Source organism: Nomascus leucogenys, chromosome 16, assembly GCF_006542625.1.
Source record: "Nomascus leucogenys isolate Asia chromosome 16, Asia_NLE_v1, whole genome shotgun sequence".
In the NCBI taxonomy this organism is placed as follows: domain Eukaryota; kingdom Metazoa; phylum Chordata; class Mammalia; order Primates; family Hylobatidae; genus Nomascus; species Nomascus leucogenys.
In genome coordinates this window covers 27,833,185-27,857,167 of record NC_044396.1, presented here as the reverse complement: position 1 = coordinate 27,857,167, position 23,983 = coordinate 27,833,185, and the positions used below count along the sequence as shown (strand labels likewise).

The following is a 23,983-nucleotide window of genomic DNA, read 5'->3' as shown; positions in this document are numbered from 1 at the left end:
AGACACAAAGAAACAGTCTTTGGTCACATCATTGAGCCACTGGATTGAACCATCCTGTAGCCAGTTATCCCATTTTTGGACCTTCCTTTTACATGAACCTAGAAAGCACTTTTTTTTTTTTTTTTTTGAGACAGGGTCTCACTTTGTTTTCCAGGCTAGAGTACTGTGGCATGATCATGGCTCACTGCAACCTCCACTTCCCAGGCACAAGCGATCCTCCCACCTCAGTCTCCCAGCTAGCTGGAATTACAGGCACATGCCACCTTGCCCGGCTAATTTTTTGATTTTTTGTAGAGACAGGGTTCTACCCTGTTGCCCAGGCTGGTCTCAAACTCCTGAGCTCAAGTGATCTGTGTGTCTCAGTCTCCCAAAGTGCTGGGATTACAGGCATGAGTCACTGTGCCCAGAAAGTAAATTTTCTATTTAAGCAGTGTGAGTCAGGTTTTCTGTTACTTGCACTGTAAAGTCTTCAATAGTAGGATGTGTGGGGGGGTTTTGTTTGTTTGTTGAGACAGAATCTCACTCTGCCACCCAGGCTGGAGGGCAGTGGCACAATCTCAGCTCACTGCAACCTCTGCCTTCCAGCTTCAAGCAATTCTGGCGCCTCAGCATTTCAGGTAGCTGGGATTACAGGCGCACATCACCATGCCCAGCTAATTTTTGTATTTTTAATACAGACAGTGTTTCGCCATGTTGGCCAGGCTGGTCTCGAACTCCTGCCCTCAAGTGATCCACCTGCCTAGGCCTCCCAAAGTGCTGGGATTACAGGTGTGAGCCACTGTCCCTGGCCAGGATGTGTGGTTTTAAATCATTGTTCTGGTAAGTGGTTTAAAAAGCTTACTCCTTGGCCACATGCAGGGTAGATGGGTTGGCAAATCCCAAAGCAAGGGGATGGCTGGAGACCACTGCAATATGCCCAGTGAGAATCAGTGCAGGCAGGAGTTAAAGAGTTGACAGTAGACAGAGAAGATTTGAAAGAAGAAGCATTTGTGCAAAGCTTATTTAAAATGGGCTGTTAAATTTAGCTGGGATTGAAAGCTTCATTTGTTCTTCTACTTAATCCCATTGGAATAAAGGATTGTTTGAAAAAAAAAAACTTCCAAGATTGTATCAGGTACCTGAAGTCTGTTACTACTCTCATCCCTAAGAGAAAGGAAAAGAGGCCTTGTGCAGTGGCTCACACCTGTAGTCCCAGCTACTCGGGAGGCTGAGGCAGGAGAATCACTTGAACCTGGGAGGTGGAGGCTGCAGTGAACCCAGATCACACCATTATACTCCAGCCTGAGCGACAGAGCGAAACTCCATCTCACAAAAAAGGAAAAGAGAATTACCTCCATTAGTTATTGCTCATTCTTTCATTATATCCCACATTTCATACTAAATAGTTCATCTTTCCAGGTATTTCTGTCCTTCACGTGTTTACAGCCTGATGTCATATCCCTCAAAGTCATCAAGTAACTCAGTCCCACCTACTTAGCTCCTTTAAATCTTTCTTCATATATCAGATCCTGTCATTCCTCTGCACAGAAGAACTTATACTCACATATATTCCCTCCATTCTATTTCACAGCTCTTTAGTGGCAATGGCCGAGTGTGTACAATCTGTTCCATGTGTCCAGACTCGGCAGGATATGGGGAGTGGGAGAACAGACAATGAAATTCTGTAGGTCAAACAGAAGGCTAGGATGGATGCCATTATTGTACTGGGCTTGGAGTGAGAGGACCAGGTTTGCAGCCTATCTGTGCTCAGCTGCATGACTTGGGACAAGCCACCTGATCTTTTGAACCTTGGTATCTTCAGTTATAATACACGAATGATTTTTAGCCCATAAGGGGCTAAAGTCTATCTTATATTCTTCCTTCATCCCCTCTCCTTTATTCCCTAAGGAGAATGAGGGCTGACATGGATGAATCAAGGGCTTGTTCCTGGGCCAACTGGTGAGTAGTATGGTCTCACCCTCTAAAGAATTATAATCTCTTTGATTTTCAAATCCCTCATGGCTAGTAACTCAGGATGGGTCCTGGGCTACTCCAGCCTAGGAGCTATTCTGCTCTGATGAAGCAAAATAAGCCAGACCTGCTATAGGCTTAGAAAGAATCTCCTTTTCCTCTCCTTTGCTGATCTCATATTTTCTTGAACCAGCCTCTCCTTGTACTCTGGGCTTAAAACCAGAGGGCTGAGAATTAAGTAAAGCTTGGTGGCAGGCAAGTAAAGCTTGGGGCCTACTTACCACATTGCTGCCTCTGCTGTGTCACGAGGAGCCCTACAAGCAGTCCAGCCTGGCTCCCGGGCATGCCCCTGGGTTCAAGGGCAAAAGACTTTGCCTTGGCTTTAGCACATGTCTCTGGGGACAGAAGCAAGGCAGTATGGCGCTTCACGCTTTCAGCTTCTCCTAATCTTTTTCTACCTCAGTAGAACTAATCCTAATAACACCATCTTATAGGATTGTTATAACAATGTAATGAGATCATCTAAGAGAAAACATTTTGAAAACTATTCAAAAATGGAAAGTAACAATCTTGAATTCTAAATTCTTCCTATTTTAGTTTCCTCATCTGTTAAATGTAGTTTTTAAAAACTAAAAAACAAACATACTCATAAGTCTTTTGAGGGATTGCAAGAGGAAAAAAAATATATATATATATATATATATATTTTTTTAAAGGCAATCCAGGAGGGGTGCAGTGCTCACGCCTATAATCCCAGCACTTTGGGAGGCCAAGGTGAGTGGATCACCTGAGGTCAGGAGTTCGAGACCATCCTGGCCAACATGGTGAAACCTCATCTCTACTAAAAATACAAAAATTAGCTAGGCATGGCGGCATGTGCCTGTAGTCCCAGCTACTCGGGGACTGAGGCAGGAGAATCATGTGAACCGAGGAGGCAGAGGTTGCAGCGAACCCAGATTGTGCCATTGCACTCCACCCTAGGAGACGAGCAAGACTCTGTTTCAAGAAAAAAAAAAAAGGCATTTATAGTCATGGAAATTATTTCATTTTCACTTTATTAACAGTTTTGACACTGAAATCCTCTATAAAGTGAATATATGGTTAGACTTCTTATAGGCCTTATGCCTATTAATGATCTTGTAAATCTGCAGAAAATAGGGCCATCCATTTACTATAATCTCTTATTGAGAAGATATAGTTGGTTTTACTCTTAACACTGCATGACTGTTTCATTTTAGATTCCTGGTAATTACATAAGTCCTAGCAGTAAGAAGCCTCGTCTGATTTACAGTGACTCTACCCCATAAACAAGATCTGTCAGTCTATTCTGTAGTTCAATGTATTGTATTGTGCACAATTGCTGACCCTCATGTAGTTCACAGGTAGAAAGCATGGCCCGGCCCTGTAGGAGCTATACTCCAGGCAGCAGGCATTGATCTTATAGATACAAACAGATATAAATCTCAGCCAATCTCCTACATATGTTCCAAACATCATGTCTTCCCTAACATAAAGAACTAGACATATTGGGGCTTTAAATAAGGTCTAATTTCCTGAAAGCACAGCCAGCATTTCAGGGGGAAATAACAAAAACAAAAAAACTTCAAGAGTGGAAATGCTATTTAAAAAATCCGCGAGTTTTTCTATCTTTAAGGCAGTAGATGAATGGGTGCCTAAAGATAATTATACCAGACTGGAAGTAAAAATCAGCCGAATAGCCATACGACTAAGAGCAGATCTTGCCGAAGCCTCAGCATTATCATAACGCAGGTGTTACTGCACCCCATCTTCCTTCCTCAAAGGGTGCCTTTGCTGAGCCCTGGTGCTATCAAAGGGCTGAGTCTTTCTCTATTCAATCTCTGCACTCTAGTTGGAGGATTCCAGGGCATTCCGTGTCAGAGCCCACACCAGAGGCTGGAAAGAAAGAGGTTGGGCACACATTTGCCCCTTGCCCTGGCCACCCTTGACCACCACATGGCCTGGCAAGTGTGCACACAAAGCCCAATGCTGGGGAGCTGGCACCATCTGGGGGGAGAATCACAGTGTCAAAGGACAGCGTAGACCTTCTGGCTCCTATCACCTGCCCTCACGCCACATAAAGAGAAAGCTACAAGGCACAGACCTCCCAGGAAGGGATTGACTCCAACATATCTCGGTCATTTGTCCCATATCTGCTTTTTAAGTACGCAGACTAAGCCAGATCCTCATGACTAAGTATAACTAAGTACACACTGGTGAACAAAAAGAGGTCCTGCCTGCCCAGGTCCCAGAGCAAAGGTGAGGATGAATCCTTCCATTTGGGTTTAAGCTTCTCACCAAAAGAGATCCAGACCTCCTGTTTCCTCACTAGTGGATCTTTTTTTTTTTTTTTTTTTTGAGACGGAGTCTCGCTCTGTCGCCCAGGCTGGAGTGCAGTGGCGCGATCTCGGCTCACTGCAAGCTCCGCCTCCCAGGTTCACGCCATTCTCCTGCCTCAGCCTCTCCGAGTAGCTGGGACTACAGGCGCCCGCCACCACGCCCGGCTAATTTTTTGTATTTTTAGTAGAGACGGGGTTTCACCGTGGTCTCGATCTCCTGACCTCGTGATCCGCCCGCCTCGGCCTCCCAAAGTGCTGGGATTACAAGCGTGAGCCACCGCGCCCGGCCAAGTGGATCTTAAGGGCATCTCTGCCTTGACAACATTAACACCGATATCTAACACTCAAAACATTCCTTTTTCTCAGCTTAATGTTACTGGTAAAAGAATTTTTTTATATATTAGCCCTGCCCTTCTTACATGGGGGTGCGGTGGGCTTCTTCCGGATAGTTTGAGGCCCCTAGCCTCAAACACTTCGTGTTCACTCTCTAAATAACCCAAGGAATGGCCACTACAAATTCTTTGGATTCAGCTTCTGCCTGACAGAGGGAGGTAAGAGTAGTGGTGGGGGTGGGGGGAGTTTCATTTTCTTAATGCCCGAACCTCAGTTAGCACTTTAGAGTACAGAGGGAAGATTCTGAAATTTTCTGTGTAGGAATTCAAAATGATTACTTGACTAAATTTGCATTTCTGAGACAAGCATTTGTAATAACCCCTAAATAAATTATAAATTTCATTCTGTCACAGAGTCTGAATCAATGAGATTTTGACGGATTTCTATTTCGTGGGTGGAGACAGGGAAGACTCCTTGAGGCTGAGGGACTTGCAGGAGGTGACTCTGCTCACGCAGACTCTTGACCTTTCACCAAAGGTGGCTTGGGCGTGCCGGGTTAACAGGCTCCTAAACCTGCCTGGAGCAGTACAAAAACAAACATCAACATTCTCTGCACCGGCTGAAGCTCTGAGATGTTCCAGCAACCCACATTACAGAATGCAATTTCAATTCCAATTAACCATATCACTAAATCATTCTAAGGTCACCTGGGGCAATGTATTGCAAATTGACAGCCACTGCCCACTCAATTTAATAGGAAATGACCAGTGTTTTCTAAAAATAAGAAAAGGGTATAACAGAAAATATTAGAGTTCATTGCACATCATGAAGTATTGTTTTATCAAATAGTTCAGGCAGGTAGGTAGGTGATGCATCATTACTGTGGGCTGTATCATATCATATCGTATCTATCATAATACACAATGCATTTCTACTATGCTCTTGGTCAAAGTAGACAAACAATGGCTAGGGTGTGCTCACATTATTTAGTCCTCTCTTTCTTTTTTATTTTTTTCAATGAGGCGTTCCAGCAAAAACTGGAAAGCCTGCTGGACAAATTCTACAAGAGTTGTTAACCCTTCTTTTTTTTTTTTTTTAACTCTTCTTTTTCAGTGCTGCCAAATAAACAGTGTGCTTCATTCTCATTCCCTTGCATTCATATTACCCAAAGATACCAAATGGCCTCTGCATATTCATCAGGGTTTTACCTGCCTTGAAGGGGTGATTGCAAGGCATATATTACTTTTTAGGATGAGAACAGCCTGGGTAAAATGAGAGTCATTCATGAAAATTCCACCCATTTTGCAGAACTTAACAAACTGATCACTCACACCTTTTCTTTTTCTGGTCAAGGTAGTAACTGGTTTTCTGGATTTGGCCTGAAATTCATCAGAGTCCCATGCATCGTAACACCCTCTATTGCTAGGCTTCTAAAACCCTGTGTATTTGCACAGGTCCTCTGTGGACAGTGAGCTGGACTGACCTCACAACCCTCCAGTATGTGCAGTGGCTGAGGATGACCCACTCCCAGCAACTTTCTGCAGCCAAGGGGTTAATCCTCCCTGAGCTGAAGCCTGACGTGGGGTGAACCACAACCTCCCCCTCACAGCTGTTTCAGCATTTCATGTGCCTGACAAGAAGCATTTACGTCTGACCTAAACCTCACCTGTTGCAACGTGACTCCATTCATTCACTCTGTCACCAGAGTGACGGTCACCAGATATTTCTGGAGCTCCTGTAATGGGCTTGTCATTGCACGAGGTGCTGCAGAGCTCACAGTTCCGCCACAGAGACAACACACTCATAAATCACAATGCCAGGCCACATGTGCGGCAAAGGCCATGAGACTCTAGGTGTGCAGAGAGGGGACAAAGAGGGTTGGCATTGGAAGGTCTGGTGTAGCTCACAGAAAGGCTGGTTAAGACTTGCAGTCATTTAAGTGCAGATGGAGAATAGTTGATATCTTCCTCCTATGATTAATTCTCCCCAAACTTTTCTTTTGACTCTTGATGAAATATTCCCAATGAATTTTTCTTTTTTATATCCAATTCTTAGTCCTTCCAGCAATTTTATCGTCAAAGTCTGTTAATTTTCTATCTCTCCTTGCTGTGGGCTGAATGTTGTGTCTCCCCAAAATTCATTTGTTAAAATCCTAAACCCCAAGTATAATGGTATGAGGAGGTGGGGTCTTTAAGAGGTGATCAGGTCATGAAGGTAGAGTCCTCACAAATTGATTTAGTGCCATTATAAAAAAGGCCCCCAAGAGACCCTCGCCTCTTCTCCCGTGTGAGGATACAGAAAAGACAGTGTCGATGAACCAGGAAGGAGGGTCCTCACCAGGCACTGAATCTGCCAGCCCTTTGATCTTGAACTTCCCAGCCTCAGAACAGGGAAAAATAAATTCATATTGTTTATGAGTAATCCGGGTTACGGTATTTTGCTATAGCAGCCCAAATAGACTAAGACTCTCTCTGTATAACGTAAGTTCTATGAAAGTAAGGAACTTCATCTATTTTGTTCCTCGCTCTACCTTCAGCATCTAGTACAGTGCCCAGCAATAAATATTTGTTCAACAAATGTATGAGCCCATTTTCTATGGGTTTCATTAGGCTGAGATGGGGATGGGAGCTAATGTTTAAAATGGGTTCCTATTACAAATAATGAAACCAACATCTCAAGCTCTCCTTCCTACCCACTGTTGTAGGACCTCCATCCCCTCCAGGTCTCTCCTGCTTGTTTCTGAGCATTCCTGGAGATGTTTTCGGTGTGCTCAGGAACAAGTCCTGAAGATGTGGCTAATGCACTGGAAACCTCAACAAGCTGAGGAGGTTCTGTGTTCTCCGAAGCCCTCTGTGCATCACAGCCATGGCTGTAAGCCATGAAGAAAGGGAAAGAACACCTCCTTCTCGCTGTGTATAACCTCTTGTCACACAGGCTCCAAAGCAGTATGACACTGTGCTTTGTAGTTGGAGGTTTTGTAACGAAAATACTTCCCATATTTACTTACATGTCTTATTTCCTCTGGATCCAGACATGAGTACAGGAAGAGCTCATCTGAGGACAAGGAGTAATATTCAGACTCTCTCCTTCCTCCCTGCTGGACATCAAGACATTCAGATTAGCTGAACTTAGTAGGCCAGCTCTTCCTTAGGCTGAGGCACTCCCATGAGGCTATTCAGTGCCCTCTGCAAAGGAGTCTACTCTCTTAGCCCACTAACCATTACCAGGCTGTCTAGATTCTAACAGTGACCATGTTCAACCTTGAGCTTCAAAGCCACTACAAAATCCTTTCTTATAAATAGAGCTTTGGGTTGGCATAGAAATTTGGCATGTACCTGACCAAGCCTGTGTATATGTCATTGGTATTTTATGTCATATTCTAGAGCTTGTATGTGTCCAGGAAGTCTAGTGAATTCGACCATGAATGCAGACATGGCCAGTGGCTAAATCCTGTGGGAAGACACTGTGTTTCTCTCTGACCCATGAACATTCTGCTAGTCAAGCTCTCTGTCACAAAGATAACTTGAAGAGACAGTGTGGACCTCACAGAAGATACTATCATCACTCTTACCAATGCAACTGTGGTGAATAGGACCACTATTATTCCTTAGATCAAAAGGACAGCTCATTCAACAGCGTCCTCATGGCATGCCAGCAATTTGCATAGGATGTTCATAATTGAACTTTGATTATCTAGTGCTTTGTGGATGTATTGTGTATTATAGAAATCTATTTGCAACATGGAGGCAAATTTTCTCTTTTGTTTGTTCACTTATCTGAAAATCAACAAATGGTTATAGAATGCCTACTATGTGCCAGGGATTTCTGGTCACAGCCTCAAACAAAAGAGATTCTTTTGTATTCTATTCTTCTGTAGCTTACCATAAATAAGAGCATTCCATAGGTAAGAAAACAGTTAAATAGTAAGATAATTTCACATAATCATAACTTTGGGCCTGATGTGGTGACTCATGCTTGTAATCCCAGCACTTGGGAGACCAAAATGGGAGGACCACTTGAGCCTGGGAGTTCAAGACAAGCCCTGGCAACATAGTGAGACACCCCCAACGACAAAAATGAAAAAATTAGCTAAGAATGGTGGTGCACACCTGTAGTCCCAGCTACTCTGGAGGCTGAGGCGGGAGGATTGCTTGAGCCTGGGAGGTGAAAGTTATGAGCCCAGGAGGTGAAGGTGAAGGTGAAGGTTATTGCTTGATCCCAGGAGGTGAAGCTAAGATGGTGCCAATGCACTCCAGCCTGGGCAACAGAGCAAGATCCTGTCTCAAAAAAAAAAATTAAAAGCTAAATTTTATGAAAAAATTATAAAAAATAAATTTTATGAAAAAAATTACACAGAACAATCTGACACAAAAGGTGGCTGGGATTTGCTGGCCTAGGTCATTCACATCCCCCTTGTCCCTTGCAGTTTCTAGAGTACATGCCAGAAAGGTGAAATGCTTGTTTCCCCAACCTCCCTTACTGCTAAGGGAGTAGCAGCCTGACACAAATCCATGGCTCCAAACAAAATACCCTGAGGAGCACTTTCCTGCCCAATAAAATGCAGACCCAGAGCCACAAAAGAAAAGACTTTGATCCTTTAAACTCTCCCTTCTCCTTGTTTGAAACAAAGATATAATGCCCAGAGGCACAGCAGCCATCTTGCAATCATGGAGTGATCATCACATGGAAGAGTGTCATGATGTTGATGACTACTGCAGATTAGGAAGCAAGAAGGAGGCTGCATCCCCGCTGTCACTATTGAGCCCTGCAGAGCCTTCACCTAACTACCCTGGACATCTTTATCAGTGTGAGACAAATAAAGCTCCATCCATTTAGGCCTTCGTTAAGTTTGTTCTTATTTGCAGCCAAACACTTTACTAACTACTAGAGAGATGTACAGTTGTGGGTCAGAAGCCACTTTAGGCTGGTCATGGTGCCTCACGCCTGTAATCCCAGCACTTGGGGTGAGGGCAGATAACAGGAGGAGACACTGCCAGCTGTGAATCGCTGAAAAAAAAAGTGGCGGAGGGTCCGGATCCAGCACTTTGGGAGGCCGAGGTGGGCAGATCACGAGGTCAGGAGATCGAGACCACGGTGAAACCCCGTCTCTAATAAAAATACAAAAAAATTAGCCGGGCGTGGTGGCGGGCGCCTGTAGTCCCAGCTACTCGGAGAGGCTGAGGCAGGAGAATGGCGTGAACCCGGGAGGCGGAGCTTGCAGTGAGCCGACATTGCGCCACAGCACTCCAGCCTGGGCGACAGAGCGAGCCTCCATCTCAAAAAAAAAAAAAAAAATTAGCTGGGCGTGGTGGCAGGTGCCTGTAATCCCAGCTACTCAGGAGGCTGAGGCAGGAGAATTGCTTGAACCTGGGAGGCAGAGGTTGCAGTGAGCCGAGACCACGCCATTGCACTCCAGCCTGGGCGACAGAGTGAGCCTCTAACTCAAAAGAAAAAAAAAAAGCTACTTTAACCAATGTGATTATGGAAGTCTTCTCTGAGGAGATGACGTTTTAGTTGAGAACTAAATGATAAAAAGGAGCCAGCCATGTAAAGATCTGGGGAAAAGAATTTCAGGCACAAAGAATAGCAAGTGCGAAGGCCCTTAGACAGAAATAGGTCAGCCATGTTCAAGGAACAGAGAAGATGTGCCTGAAGCACCATGAATGAGGGGATTTCAACCATGGTGGAGGCCCTAGAGGGTGGGGGATAGACCTTGGGGAACCCTCTACACCTACCCAAAACTCTGAATTTTATTTTAATACCAAGGAGGAGATTTGAGATAGATAGATTTGAGATATGTTTTGGCAGTAAACCCTTCAACAGGACTCACTGATGGAGCAAATGTAGAATAAGGGAGATACAGGTGACTCCTGGATCTTTGTTCTGAACAACTGTGTGGAAGATGGAGCCACTGCATGAGTGGGGAAGAATGTAGGAGGTCCGGGTTGGGAAAAGGAAGGGAATGCTGAATCAATTGTATTTTATGTGACGTTTGAGATGCCCATTACAATTGCAAGTGGCAGTGTCATATGGGAAGCTGGATACATGAATCTGAAGCTCCAGGGAGAAATGAGGGCTGGAGACAGACATTTGGAACCATCCACATACAGATGCCATTTAAGTCACTGGTCTGGATGTGATTTCCCGGCTGCAGAATATAGATAAAGAAGTTGAGGCCAGGTGCAATGGCTCACTCCTGTAATCCCAGCACTTTGGGAGGCTGAGTGGGGAGGACTGCTTGAAGCCAGCAGCTGGAGACCAGCCTGGGCAACATAGTGAGATGCTGTCTCTACAAAAAATAAATAATAATTAGCTGGGTGTGGTGGTGCATACCTGTAGTCCCAGCTACTCGGGAGGCTGAGGCAGGAGGAGAGCTTGAGCCCAGGAGTTCAAGGCTGCAATGAGCCATGATCATACCACTACCTTCCAGCCCAGGAGACAGAGCAAGAACCTGTCTCAAAAAAAAAAAAAAAAAAATGTTGAGGCCTGAGATACTTTGATACTTCAACATTTAGACTTAGAAGAGAGGTGACAGAACTAGAAAAGGGGACAAAGAAGGAGTATCCAGGGAAGTGAAACAAAATCAGGGAGTTTTGAGAAGAAGCTTTAAGAAAGAGGGAGTGATTGGCTCTGTTGAATCATGCTATGAGGTTGAAAAAAAATGAAACAGGAAAGAGCTGTTGGATTGAACTTGTTGGATGTATTTGGTTATCTTGCTAAGAGCAGTTTCAGAAGAGAGGAGAAGCAGAAGTCTCATTTTTGTGGGATCAAGACCAAACGGGAGATGAGGAAAGGAAGTACAGACATCTCTTCAGTACAGAGTAATTTCACTATGAAGGGAAGCAAGAAAAATGGGGCAGCAGCTGCAGGGTGTTTGGGTTAATAGAGGATTTGGGGAGAGTTTTTAGTTAGAGGACAGATCCCATAGCACTTGTCTACACAGTAACATAAGCTGTGCAGAGTGAAGCAGAGGGTTTGATATTGATTGAGCTCCTACGCATATCAGACACTTTACAAATTCCCATTAATTCCTCTCAACAAGCCTGTGAGGTGGGAATTTTTATCCTCTTTATAGAAATGAAGGAGGCAATATAATATATTGGTTAGTACTTCAGGTTTGAATACAACAAAGTCAGAGCTCACAGCTTGTTAATTGTGTGAACTTGACCAGTTACTTAACTCTCTTTGCCTCACTTTCTTCATCTGAAAACTGGGAATAAAAACAGTACTTACCTCGCACGATTGCTGTAAGGATTAAATAAAATAATCCATCTAAAACAGGTAGCACAAAGCCTCACATATAGTAATTGCTCAATAAATATTTGTTCTTTTTAGAGATGAGGAAAGAGAACCTCAGAGGTTATGTCCATTTATTTAACAAATATGTTGAGCTTCTACTTTTTGCTAAGTACTGTGTGAGGGCAGAGAGTACATCAATGAAAAAATAAATATCATTGTCTTCATAGAACTTAGAATCCATAATAATCATGGTCATGGTAATAGCAATAAGAGTAAAACCAGCAATCACTAACATGTACTGTGTGCCAGGCCACAAAGGTTTCATCGTTGTGAGCAACAAAAGCAGAATCTGCCTTGCTCCAGTTTGTCTTTTTATTATGTCATCCTTCCCAGGGGTATCATTTTGCAAGCAGAAGGAAACCCAAGTCTAATGAAATAATCCTCTCGTATGAGGATGTGTGATTGAAAGGAAAACATTGGAGGTGATGAATAACCTCTCTTGCTTTCTCCACTATTTCCCCAAGATCGTATGGGAAACAGATTTTAGGAATTAGTTTTCTCTACTTCCTGACTTGTTTCCCCTTCCCTGGTTTCTTCCCAGGTTGTTTAATTAATTAAGGATACAAATGTGGCTGGCACCATGTTACATACTGTGTGCTATCAAAAATAAGTGTCATGGGCTGAACTGTGACACCACCCCCAGCAAATTCATCTGCCAATGTCCTAACCTCCTAGTACCTCAGAATGTGACTGTATTTGGGAAAAAGAGTTTTTTCGTTTTTGTTTTTGGTTGTTTGTTTTTTGATACAGAGTCTCGCTCTGTCACCCAAGCTGGAGTACAGTGGCGTGATCTTGGCTCACTGCAACCTTCGCTTCCCAGGTTCAAGCGATTCTCCTGCCTCAGCCTCCTGAGTAGCTGGGATTACAGGCGTGTGCCACCATGCCCAGCTAATTTTTGTATTTGTAGTAGAGATGAGGTTTCACCATGCTGGCCAGGCTTTTCTTGAACTCCTGACCTCGTGATCTGCCCGCTTCGTCCTCCCAAAGTGCTGGGATTACAGGCGTGAGCCACCGAGCCTAGCCAAAAAGAGTCTTTAAAAAGATAGTTAAGTAAGATCGGGCGCAGTGGCTCACCCCTGTATTCCCAGCACTTTGGGAGGCCGAGGCGGGCAGATCACCTGAGGTCAGGAGTTTGAGACCAACCTGGCCAACATGGGGAAACCCTGTCTCTACTAAAAATACAAAAATTAGCTGGGCATGGTGGCTGGCACCTATAATCCCAGCTTCTTGGGAGGCTGAGGCAGGAGAATCACTTGAACTCAGGAGGTGGAGGTTGCAGCAAGCCAAGATCACACCACTGCACTCCACCCTGGGCAACAGAGCCAGACTCTGTCACAAAAAAAAAAAAAAAAAAAAAAAAGATAGTTTAGTGAAAACGAGGTCATACAGGTGTGCCCTAATCCCGTCTGACTGTGTGCTTATAAGAAGAGGCGATTAGGACACAGGCAAACACAAAGGGAAGATGATGTGAAGACACAGGGAGAAGACAGCCATCTATAGCCAAGGAGAGAGGCCACAGGAGAAAACAGCCCTGCCAACACCTTAATCTCAGATTTATAGCCTCCAGAACTGTGAAAAAATTAATTTTTGCCACCCAGCCTGTGGTCCTTTGTGATGGCTGCTCTAGCACACTACTATACAAGTAAAACAGACCCTTGGCCTGCGAGATGTCACAGGGATGTGGAGGACATGGGACACGCTTATGACTAACTGCCAAGCAAGATAGGGCAAAGACAGCACCACGTGAGAAGCACTAAGGTTAAATTCCCGAAGTACCAGGGATAAAGAGTCCATTCGCATGGGTGGAGGTGGACAGTCAGGAGAGATCTGAGGAAGAAGCTGATTGTAAACTGGGATGAGAATGACTCACTGGGACCTACTGGGTATCAGATGGGAGATAAGGGCATTCCAGAGAGATGGAATGAATCCTCTTTTATTTTTGTCTATTATTAGTTCACTCTCTTTGCACCTCCTCTTATGTATTAACCTTACCAGAATCTAATCAAACTATCATTCTGTTATTATTTCATTATTATGTTTATTAAGGAGCAAAAGTATCATTATTCCCATTCTTCAGATGAGGAGGCTGGGGCACAGAGGAGCCTTGTCCAAGGCTGTACATCTAGCAAGGTGGACAGCCAGATGCACGCCCGGGTGGTTCTCCCTCATTGATCCTGTAACTGAGACCAAGTGTGGTCAAGCAACAGGTGGACATAGATTGAGGCTGTGTGGAGCAAACGGTGCACAAGATGCAAGTGCAGCTCCTTCTTCAAGACACATAGGCAGAATCGAAAGGACAGAACTAGCACAGCAGCCTGAGAAGAAAGTGAAGGTGAAGGAAGTTGTTTTTATCTTTGAAAAGGGGGAAGATTAGAAATTGCAAGCGAAGGTCAGGCACGGTGACTCACACCTGTAATGCCAGCACTTCCGGAGGCCGAGGGGGGTGGAACATGAGGTCAGGAGTTCAAGACCAGCCTGGCCAAGATGGTGAAATCCCGTCCCTACTAAAAATACAAAAATTAGCCGGGCGTGGTGGCAGGTGCCCATAATTCCAGCTACTCAGGAGGCTGAGGCAGGGAATTGCTTGAACCTGGGAGGGAGAGGTTGCAGTGAGCCAAGATTGTGCCACTGCCCTCCAGCCTGGGTGACAGAGTAAGACTCCATCTCAAACAGAAAAAGAAAAGAAAAGAAAAGAGAAAGAAAAGAAAGAAAGAAAAGAAAGAAGAAAGAGAGAGAGAAAGAAAGAGAAAGAAGGAAGGAAGGAAGGAAAGAAAGAAAGGAAAGAAAGAAGAAAGAAGAAAGAAGAAAGAAAAAAGAAAGAAAGAAAGAAAGAAAGAAAGAAAGAAAGAAAGAAAGAAAGAAAGAAAGAAAGAAAGAAAGAAAGAAAGAAAGAAAAAAGAAAAGAAATTATAAGTAGGTCAAAGGGAGGAAGGAGGAAAATAGTGAAGATAGGAAAGAAGATAGTTGGCAAAGAAAGGTCGTGGAGGAGAGTAGAGGCCTAGGATTTAGTGCCTGCTCAGGGCGGGGAGAGTTTGGGGCAGTGAGGTCAGCGTTGGAAAGAATGCGGGACGCCTTCGGATGTGAATGTGTAGGAGGGCTAAAGGGAAGAGATTAGGAGATGCAGGTGCCGCAGGACCCAAGGCCGCAGGCCTTGTTTTGTTTTATTTGTTTTGTTTTCTTTTTCCTTCTTTTTTTTTTTTAATGTTTATTTCTTTCTGTGACATGCAATGCAAGCGGAGGCAGCAGAGTGGGAGACCTGAGGATAGTTGTGAAGTTTGGGGATTTGGAGAGATACTAAGGACAAGAAAATGACAGCAGAAGAGTCACCACCTACACACAGCACAGTTCCGTCCAGGAAAGCTCCACAGCAGAGGTGGGGGGTGGAGAAGGCAGCTGGTCACGGGAATCAGCGGGGGCTGGGTGTGGGGCAAAGTCAAGGAGATCAGAAAACCAAGAGTTAGGAGAGATGTTGAAGGGACTGAGCGGGAGAACCAGGCTAGGGACGTGAATAGAGTAAGGAAGTGAAGGCTTAGGAGAAACAGGGAGGGTTTCTAGGACTGAGAAGGATCCCATTCCAATAGCCATGTCAGTTCCTTACTAGAGCATTCCTTTTTATCTTTTTGTATAGATTTTTTAAAATATTTATACATTTTTTAGAGACGGGGCTCGTGCTCTGTTGCCCAGGCTGCAGTGCAGTGGCTCTTCACAGGCAAGATCATAAATCACTGTAACCTGGGCTCCTGGGCTTGAGTGATCCTCCCGTTTCAGCCTCCTCAGTAGGTAGAACTAGAGGTGCATGCCACCATGTCTGGCTAATTTTTTTTTTTTTTTTTTTTTTTTTTTTTTTTTTTAGCGACAGGAGCTCACTATGTTGCCCAGGCTCTGATTTTTGATATTTATTTATTTTTGTTTGAGACAGAGTCTCCTTCTGTCACCCAGGCTGGAGTGCAGTGAAAAGACCACTGTTCATCACAGCCTTGACCTCCCAGGCTCAATTAATCCTCCCACTTCAGCCTCTTGAGTAGCTGAGATGACAGGCACACACCATCACCACACCCAGCTAATTTTTGTATTTTTTGTAGAGACAGGGTTTTGCTGTGTTGCCCAGGCTGTTCTCAAACTCCTGGGCTCAAGCTATCCACGCTCCTTGGTCTCCCAACGTGCCGGGATTACAGGCGTGAACCACCACACCTGGCCTCAGATACTTTAAATGAAGACTTCTAAGCAAATGAAGCATGGGCAGAATTTTGTTCTGTGGCAACATTCATGATCAGCCCATGAGAAGACATCATGGACAAGGCGTGACTAGTAGGGAATGTACCTTTTTACACAAGCACCAGAACTTATGTGGCCAACATGTAAGTTCTTCTTGGGAGGCCATATTTATTCCTTAGAGTCTTCTTGGGAGGCTACATCTCCTCAAGGATGCAGCTGTTATCCCCAATATTTTTTTTATCTTCTCTTGGCACTTTCCTTCACATCTCCTCAGTTGTGCCATATCATCATTCTTTCTTTCGTTTTTTTTTTTTTTTTGGACAGAGTCTCACTCTGTCACCCAGGATGGAGCGCAGTGGCATGATCTCAGCTCACTACAACCTCCACCTCGCAGGCTCAGGTGATCTTCCCACCTCAGCCTCCCTAATAGCTGGGACTACAGGCCCATGCCACCATACCCTGCTAACACTTGTATTTTTAGTAGAGGATAGGTTTTTGCCATGTTGGCCAGGCTGGTCTCAAACTTCTGGCCTCAAGTAATCTACCCACCTCGGCCTCTCAAAGTGCTGGGATTACAGGCAAGAGCCAGCACACCCAGCCAGCCTATCATTATTCTTTCTGTGTGGATTTGAAGTTGATGGATTTGATTTTTGGGAAAAAACAAAAACCAGTAAGCATTGTTTGATTCGGCTGACGTTTTTCTTTTAACAGAAAACAATGAGGAAGGGATTCCCTATTTAATAAATGGTGTTGGGAAAACTGGCTAGCCATATGCAGAAAATTGAAACTGGACCCCTTCCCTACTACACCTTATACAAAAATTAACTCAAGATGGATTAAAGACTTAAATGCAAAACCCAAAACTATAGAAACCCTAGAGGAAAATCTAGGCCATACCATTCAGGATATAGGCATGGGCTAAGGTTTCATGACAAAATTGCCAAAAGCAATTGCAACAAAAGCAAAAATTGATAAATGGGATCTAATTAAACTAAGGAGCTTCTGCACAGCAAAAGAAAGTATCATCAGAGCAAACAGGCAACCTACAGAGTGGGAGAAAATTTTTGCAATCTATCCAACTGACAAAGATCTAGTATCCAGAACCTACAACGAACTTAAACAAATTTACAAGAGAAAAAAAAAAAAAAAAACATTAAAAGTGGGCAAAGGACATGAACAGACAATTCTCAAAAGAAGACATTCATGTGGCCAAGAAACACATGAAAAAAAGTTCAACATCACTGATCATTAGAGAAATGCAAATCAAAACCACAATGAGATGCCATTTCATGCCACTCAGAATGGCAATTATTAAAAAGTCAAGAAACACTGCTGGGTGCAGTGGCTTATGCCTAAAATCCCAGCACTTTGGTAGGCCGAGGCAAGTGGATCACTTGAGGCCAGGAGTTCGAGACCAGCCTGGCCAATGTGGCAAAATCCTGTCTTTACCAAAAATATAAAGGAAACAATCTCAAAAAAAAAAGGAAACAATCTCAATTTAATAAATTTTCTTCACAGAAAAATACACATGGCCAAGGAAAACAAAATTAAAACATCATCTTTGTTTTTTTGTTTGTTTGTTTTTGTTTTTGAGATGGAGTTTCGCTCTTGTTGTCAGGCTGGAGTACAGTGGTGCGATCTCCGGCTTACCGCAAGCTCCGCCTCCCAGGTTCAAGCCATTCTCCTGCCTCAGCCTCCCGAGTAGCTGGGATTACAGGCATGTGCCACCACACCCGGGTAATTTTGTATTTTTAGCAGAGATGGGGTTTCTCCATGTTGGTCAGGGTGGTCTCCAACTCCCAACCTCAGGTGATCCACCCACCTCGGCCTCCCAAAGTGCTGGGATTACAGGCGTGAGCCACCGCACCCGGCAAAACATCATCTTTGATATTGGGTTAGAGGATAAATCAAATTTTCTTTATTGTATTCAATTTATTTTCACTCAAGATGTTATTTTTACTAAGATGCTTAATGTGTAAGGGAGGTAATAAATGTCAGTAGGTAATAAATCTGAGATAAATTTAGCAAAAAAATTTCTCTTCTAAAAAGAAGCTGCTCCTTAGTATAGTCTAGAGAGGGTCCCAGTGAAGGAGTCAGCACTTCTGACAAATCTGGGATTCTGGCCTCACCCTGTCATTAAGCAACTATGGGTTTCCAAGCAGGTGCCACAATCAACCCAGCCCCTGAAAGTTCCTGTCCAGCTCTCAATGCATGTAATCATTTCTTACCTCTCACCTGTGCCACAAAATTCCCTTTCTAAGCACTGCAATGAGCACCTTTAGTCCCTGTATTAGTTCATGTTCATACTGTCAGGAAGAAACACCCAAGACTTGGTAATTTATAAAGAAAAAGAGGTTTAATGGACTCACAGTTCCACATGGCTGGGGAGGTCTCACAATCATAGCTGAAGGCAAAAGAGGAGCAAAGGCACTTCTTACATGGCAGCAGGCAAGAGAGCATGTGCAGGAGAACTGCCCTTTATAAAACCACCCGCTCTCATGAGACTTATTCACTGTCTCAAGAACAGCATGGGAAAAACTGCCCCCCGATTCAATTACCTCCCACTGGGTCCCTCCTATGACATGTGGTGATTACGGGAACTATGATTCAAGATGAGATTTGGGTGGGGACACAGCCAAACCATATCAGTCCCTAATTTCATTATGGAACTGAAATATGTCATTTATTTCTACATAAAGAAATACCTTAAAAGTTATTTACTTTAGTTATCCTTCACCCTTTAAATCATGAGAAAAGATAATAAATGATAAATATGGTTCATTGTTATAAAATAAATTCTCTTCCTAGTTTATTTGCTCAATTCAAAATTGAACAGTATAATCAGTATATATTTTTGGTATTTATATGAAATTAGTACTTCATAAATATGAATCATTAACTGTGTGTATTGTGATATTCTCTAATCACTGTCATTTGCATACTATGCAACTCTTATCTTCAATAGTCAAAGGACTGAAGAAAATTTTGGAGAGTGCACTACACATTTCTGTCTACAGACTATACCATATTACAGCTTGATCTTTAAACACTTGTAAGAAACTGTCTACAGGAAAACATGTCCACCTCCATCAATATAACAAACTCCAGGAGAAACTCATTTTAAAAACCCCACGGAGTAGAAAGAAGATTATGAGACTGTTTTACTTCAAACAGGATAAAGACATTTAAAAAAAGTTTTCAAGTTTGGACATCTTTCCCCCGTCGGATTACTTCTTTTTTCTGTAAAAATAGGGGGAAACAATGATAAGTTTTTATTTAAATATGCAAAAGCAAAAAGATAATGTAATAAGGGTTATAACTGCTATTTATAAAACATTTGAGATAGTAAGTGATGTGGATCTCTTAGGAAAGCAATGAAATAGCGCATCATTTTGCTACGTCTCTTTGGTTGGTGTTTTTAATACTTGGGTTTTAAGGGGGTTGGCTCTGACAGTGTCTGTTCAATGTGTAAAGCTCCTTAACACCAATCCCATAACGGATCACACTTCCTGGAAGAGGTAAAGCTATTTAAGAATATGCGTCTTGCAGAGGGGTTCATGGAACCTGTCTTCTGAAATGATATCCAGCTTTAACCATGGTAGTTTCTTCTGGAGGCATAAAACCATGATTTTCTTCTTTCTCAGTAATTCATGCTAAACCAAGAAGCCATGTGGGAATAGAAAAAGTCAAGAGTGTTTATGGTTTTGTTCAGATGAGGAATCAACTATCAGGAAAATGAAGAGAGTTAACAGCAAACTGATTTTTAATACTTCTCTGGTGGACTTCCCTTGTACAGTTTGATTTCCCACTATTTCCCCCAAGTAAATGCTCGTGCTCTGGGCATGCTGATCTGTCCACAGCAGTTCTCAAAGTGTGAGTTTCCAGACCAGGTGCACCAGCATCACTAGGGAGCTTGCCAGAATGCAACTCATCACACCTCATACCAGACCTACGAAATCAAAAAGTGTGCTGTAGAGCTCAGGGACATGTCTGTTATTAACGAGTTCTCTGGATGAGTCTGATGCACACTGAAGCTGGAGAACCACTAGTCTGCAGCATGCAGCCTGCCTTATTCTCAGTTCATTCACTTTCTCCTTTCTTTTAATGACTTTCCTTCAGCCCTAAGCATCTAACTAAACATCACCCCCCTCAAATCTGGTCTTGCTATTTCACCAAACTTTGACAACTCCCTACTTGAAATCATATTTATTATCACCTTCATACCACAATTAAATGTTACCTAGGTCTGCAGTGATTTAAGGTCATAGGTGTCTTACATTGTTCTGTAAGTTATTTCTATCCTGTGTTTGTTTTATCACTTCAATTCAAATGAAGGCCTCTTGAAGGCAGGACCTATGTCTTATAGATAGTCCCCAACTTACAATGGTTCAACTTAAGATTTTTCAACTTTACAATGGTACAAAAGGAATATACATTCAGTAGAAAGCAGTGTGATTCTCTTTCTTGATGCTGGGCAGTGAGCCACAGCTGCCAGGCAGCCACAGGATCACGAGGGTAAACAACTGACACTCTACAGTGCACTGCGTTGCCAGATGATTTTGCCCAACTATGGGCTACTGGAAGTGTTCTGAACATGTTTAAGGTAGGCTAGGCTAAGCTACAATGTTCAGTAGAGTAGGTATATTAAATGCATTCTTTTTGTTTTTGTTTTCTGTTTTTTGGGTTTTTTTGAGACGGAGTCTTGCTCTGTAGCTCAGGCTAGAGTCAGTGGCGCGATCTCAGCTCACTGCAACCTCCACCTCCCAGGTTCAAGCGATTCTCCTGCCTCAGCCTCCTGAGTAGCTGGGATTACAAGCACATGCCACCACACCCAGCTAATTTTTGTATTTTTAGCAGAGACGGGGTTTCACCATATTGGCCAGGCTGGTCTTGAACTCCTGACCTCAGGTGATCTGCCTCCCTCAGCCTCCCAAAGTGCTGGGATTACAGGCATGAACCACTGTGCCCGTCCCCTAAATGCATTTTCATCTTACAATATTTTCATCTTACCATAGACTTATCAGGACGTAACTTCGTTGTAAATCGAGAGGCATCTATACATTATTTTACTTCCCATAGCGTCTATCAGTGCTTAAGCTACAGTAAGTCCTATGAAAATGCCCACGTTTTTGTTGCTTTTGTTCCCTCTCCTAAATGCTTCTTTCTTTTTTCCGCCAACTTCCATGTGTCCAAATTCCACCTATTTTTCAAGTTTCAGCTCAAATGGCAATTTCTCTGATCGGGTTTATTCTCTATAAAGAAATATTTTTCTTGCTTGGAAAAACCATAGAATTTAATGATATCTTTTTGTTTTTCTGCTTCATACTACAGTCATTTGTACATGTATTATCTCTCTCATCACTGAAAATGGAAATAATTGTTCTAACCCACTGTTTTTTTTTTTTTTTAAAGGAAGAAAATAATTTTAGAATGCCTCAGGGTATGGGCGTATAATTTATTTTCCCTAATATTTTTGCCTCTGATTTTTTGTAATTTGTCTATTTACACAGGAAGTAACTCTCACGTTTCAGAGAGATAGTCTTTTTCCTAGGTACACTGAGGGTCTGGAACAGGAGCTGTGTGCTGGAGACAATTGTTACAATTTGTGTGGTCTAATGAGTGGTCTCAGAAGATTAGACATGAAGTAACGGGAATCTGCAGGAAATCGAGCCACAAGGAAACCAGGGCAACTTTAAGTCACATTGGTAAAAAAGAAAAAAGCCTCACCCCAGGGTAAGGACCAGTAGCAGAAGGCTTAATTGTTACCATGTCGCGGTGTGAACCCACTGGTGCGGCCGCCTGGGCTAATGGGAACCTGATGCAGCCAGCTTCCCGAAACACACCAGTCCCGACTTCAAACACTGCAGCCCAGTCGTTAGGAGGGAGCAGACTGGATTCACAGTCACAGGTTTATTTCTTCAACAAAGGAGATACCTCCCCGCCTCCACCCCTATCAGCTACAACGGGCTGCACCAGGACTCAAGCAGGACTCTGAAATGACCCCTCCTGTTTTGCCCACTTAATACTTAATTCTAACCTCCCCCCTCGGTATTCCGTATAAAAGTCTTCCGGACCTAGCAACCTCCAAGAGCCCCTGGCTTTCTGAGCTTGCAGACTCAGGAGTGAGAGAAAACTTGCAGGTCATTTGCCAGCATATCCCACTTGGCCGTCTGGGAATGCATCCCAAGTCTACATATGTGTGTCATGAAATCAGGTATTGAGAATTCATCACGGATGAGCATGGACAATGCCAGGACGGAGGGTCCATGGGTGAGCCAAAACCTTCCAGGTCTGGCTCTCCTGTTCCTACCTGCATCTCTCACTTCTATTTTACCACCAGCTCTTGACAAGAAAATGCCAAAGTAGCAGGCAATGAATCCCTCAGCTTATGTGCCTGGAAAAGGGTTTCCAGTCGCTGGTATTTGAGATCAGCTCAAGGCCTGGGGCAGGCCAGCATCGCCCCAGGGCTCCTCTCTGAAAAGGAGGAGTGTTCTGGAACTTAGAGCTTCCTGAGCTCTTTACTCCTACTCCAATCCCCAGAGACAGCCTCGGTGTTTTTCCTCTGCTGAGATTTCTCAAGTTCCCTTTTTTACATCCCTTATCGACATGTAAACTCCACACTAGGGTGAAAAGGTAGGTGTTTAAGATAGACGGCAACAGCTGGGATCAACTGCCTTTTAAAAGGCTGTCTTGATGAAATGCATCTCTTTATATTTGGGGCATTTGTAAGCAGAATGGGAATGAAACTTGAGAAGATTATGTGATAAGCAGACCATATCCTGTCAAGAGCGGGAGTGTTTCTCTAATAACACAAAGATGAGCTTCTAGATAGCCCACCAGATAGCCAGCCGTCTTCTGCCCAGCGTCTCCCATCATAAATCTTCATTCTTACTCAGGTTTTCTGTAGATTTTTGAGGGTAGAGCTTATTTCCCTGGAGAGAGGGGCCTAAGGAAAGATCTGGAATTCCTCCAGTTAAAAAAAACACACCATTCTGCTTAATCAACATTTACTCCATCAGAATCAATATCCTGCAGAGGGTGGTTTACATTGTTCTCAAGTCTGTTTGCAGGTGGCTGGGCAAAGATACAGTTCCTGACCTGGATTTTCTGAAAAGGAAAAGAAAATATTCCTCAGAACAGGAAAAAAAAAAAAAAAAAAGCCAACAGATCTCCACTTTTTACAAATAAGCTTCCTTTTGTGAGATATTCTGCCTAGGTTTGCACTCCTAACAAATTTCAATAAGCTGATATAGTTCAAGAACATCTTTTTTCCTAGAATTACCTGTTATTTTTTACTAAAAGAGCTCATTTACCAAGCATTTGCTAAGTTATTGGTCCTCTTGGAATCTTAATTTCTTTATCCCTGATAATAGTACCCAACCTGTAGTTTCTAAATGAAATCATACGTATAAAATTACCTAGCCTGTGTTGGACATTCAAGAATAAGTTTCTCACTTTTCTTGATTTATCCATTGAGTGGATAAGAGGAGAATGGGTTTTGGAACTTGAGCTAGGTTCAAGTTATTGCTCCTTTACTTTTTTTTTTTTTTTTTTTTTTTTTGAGACGGAGTCTCGCTCTGTCGCCCAGGCTGGAGTGCAGTGGCGCAATCTCGGCTCATTGCAAGCTCCGCCTCCCGGGTTCACGCCATTCTCTTGCCTCAGCCTCTCCGAGTAGCTGGGACTACAGGCGCCCGCCACCACGCCCGGCTAATTTTTTTTTGTATTTTTAGTAGAGACGGGGTTTCACCGTGGTCTCAATCTCCTGACCTCGTGATCTGCCCACCTCGGCCTCCCAAAGTGCTGGGATTACAAGCGTCAGCCACCGCGCC

General features: G+C 43.4%; 1 long non-coding RNA gene and 1 other non-coding gene across 2 annotated transcripts in view; one reads left to right on the top strand and one right to left on the bottom strand.

Moving 5' to 3' along the window:
• LOC100581177 overlaps positions 1 to 8,379 on the top strand; it is a 34,413-nt gene extending 26,034 nt beyond the window's left edge. Inside the window, exon 4 of the long non-coding RNA XR_004026213.1 lies at positions 8,024 to 8,379. This is a non-coding gene — a long non-coding RNA (uncharacterized LOC100581177). The remainder of the gene's footprint in view (positions 1 to 8,023) is intronic.
• LOC115830717 lies at positions 5,659 to 5,721 on the bottom strand. The gene has a single exon (XR_004026269.1). It is a non-coding gene; the product is annotated as a U7 small nuclear RNA (small nuclear RNA).
• Positions 8,380 to 23,983: the final 15,604 nt, after the last annotated feature.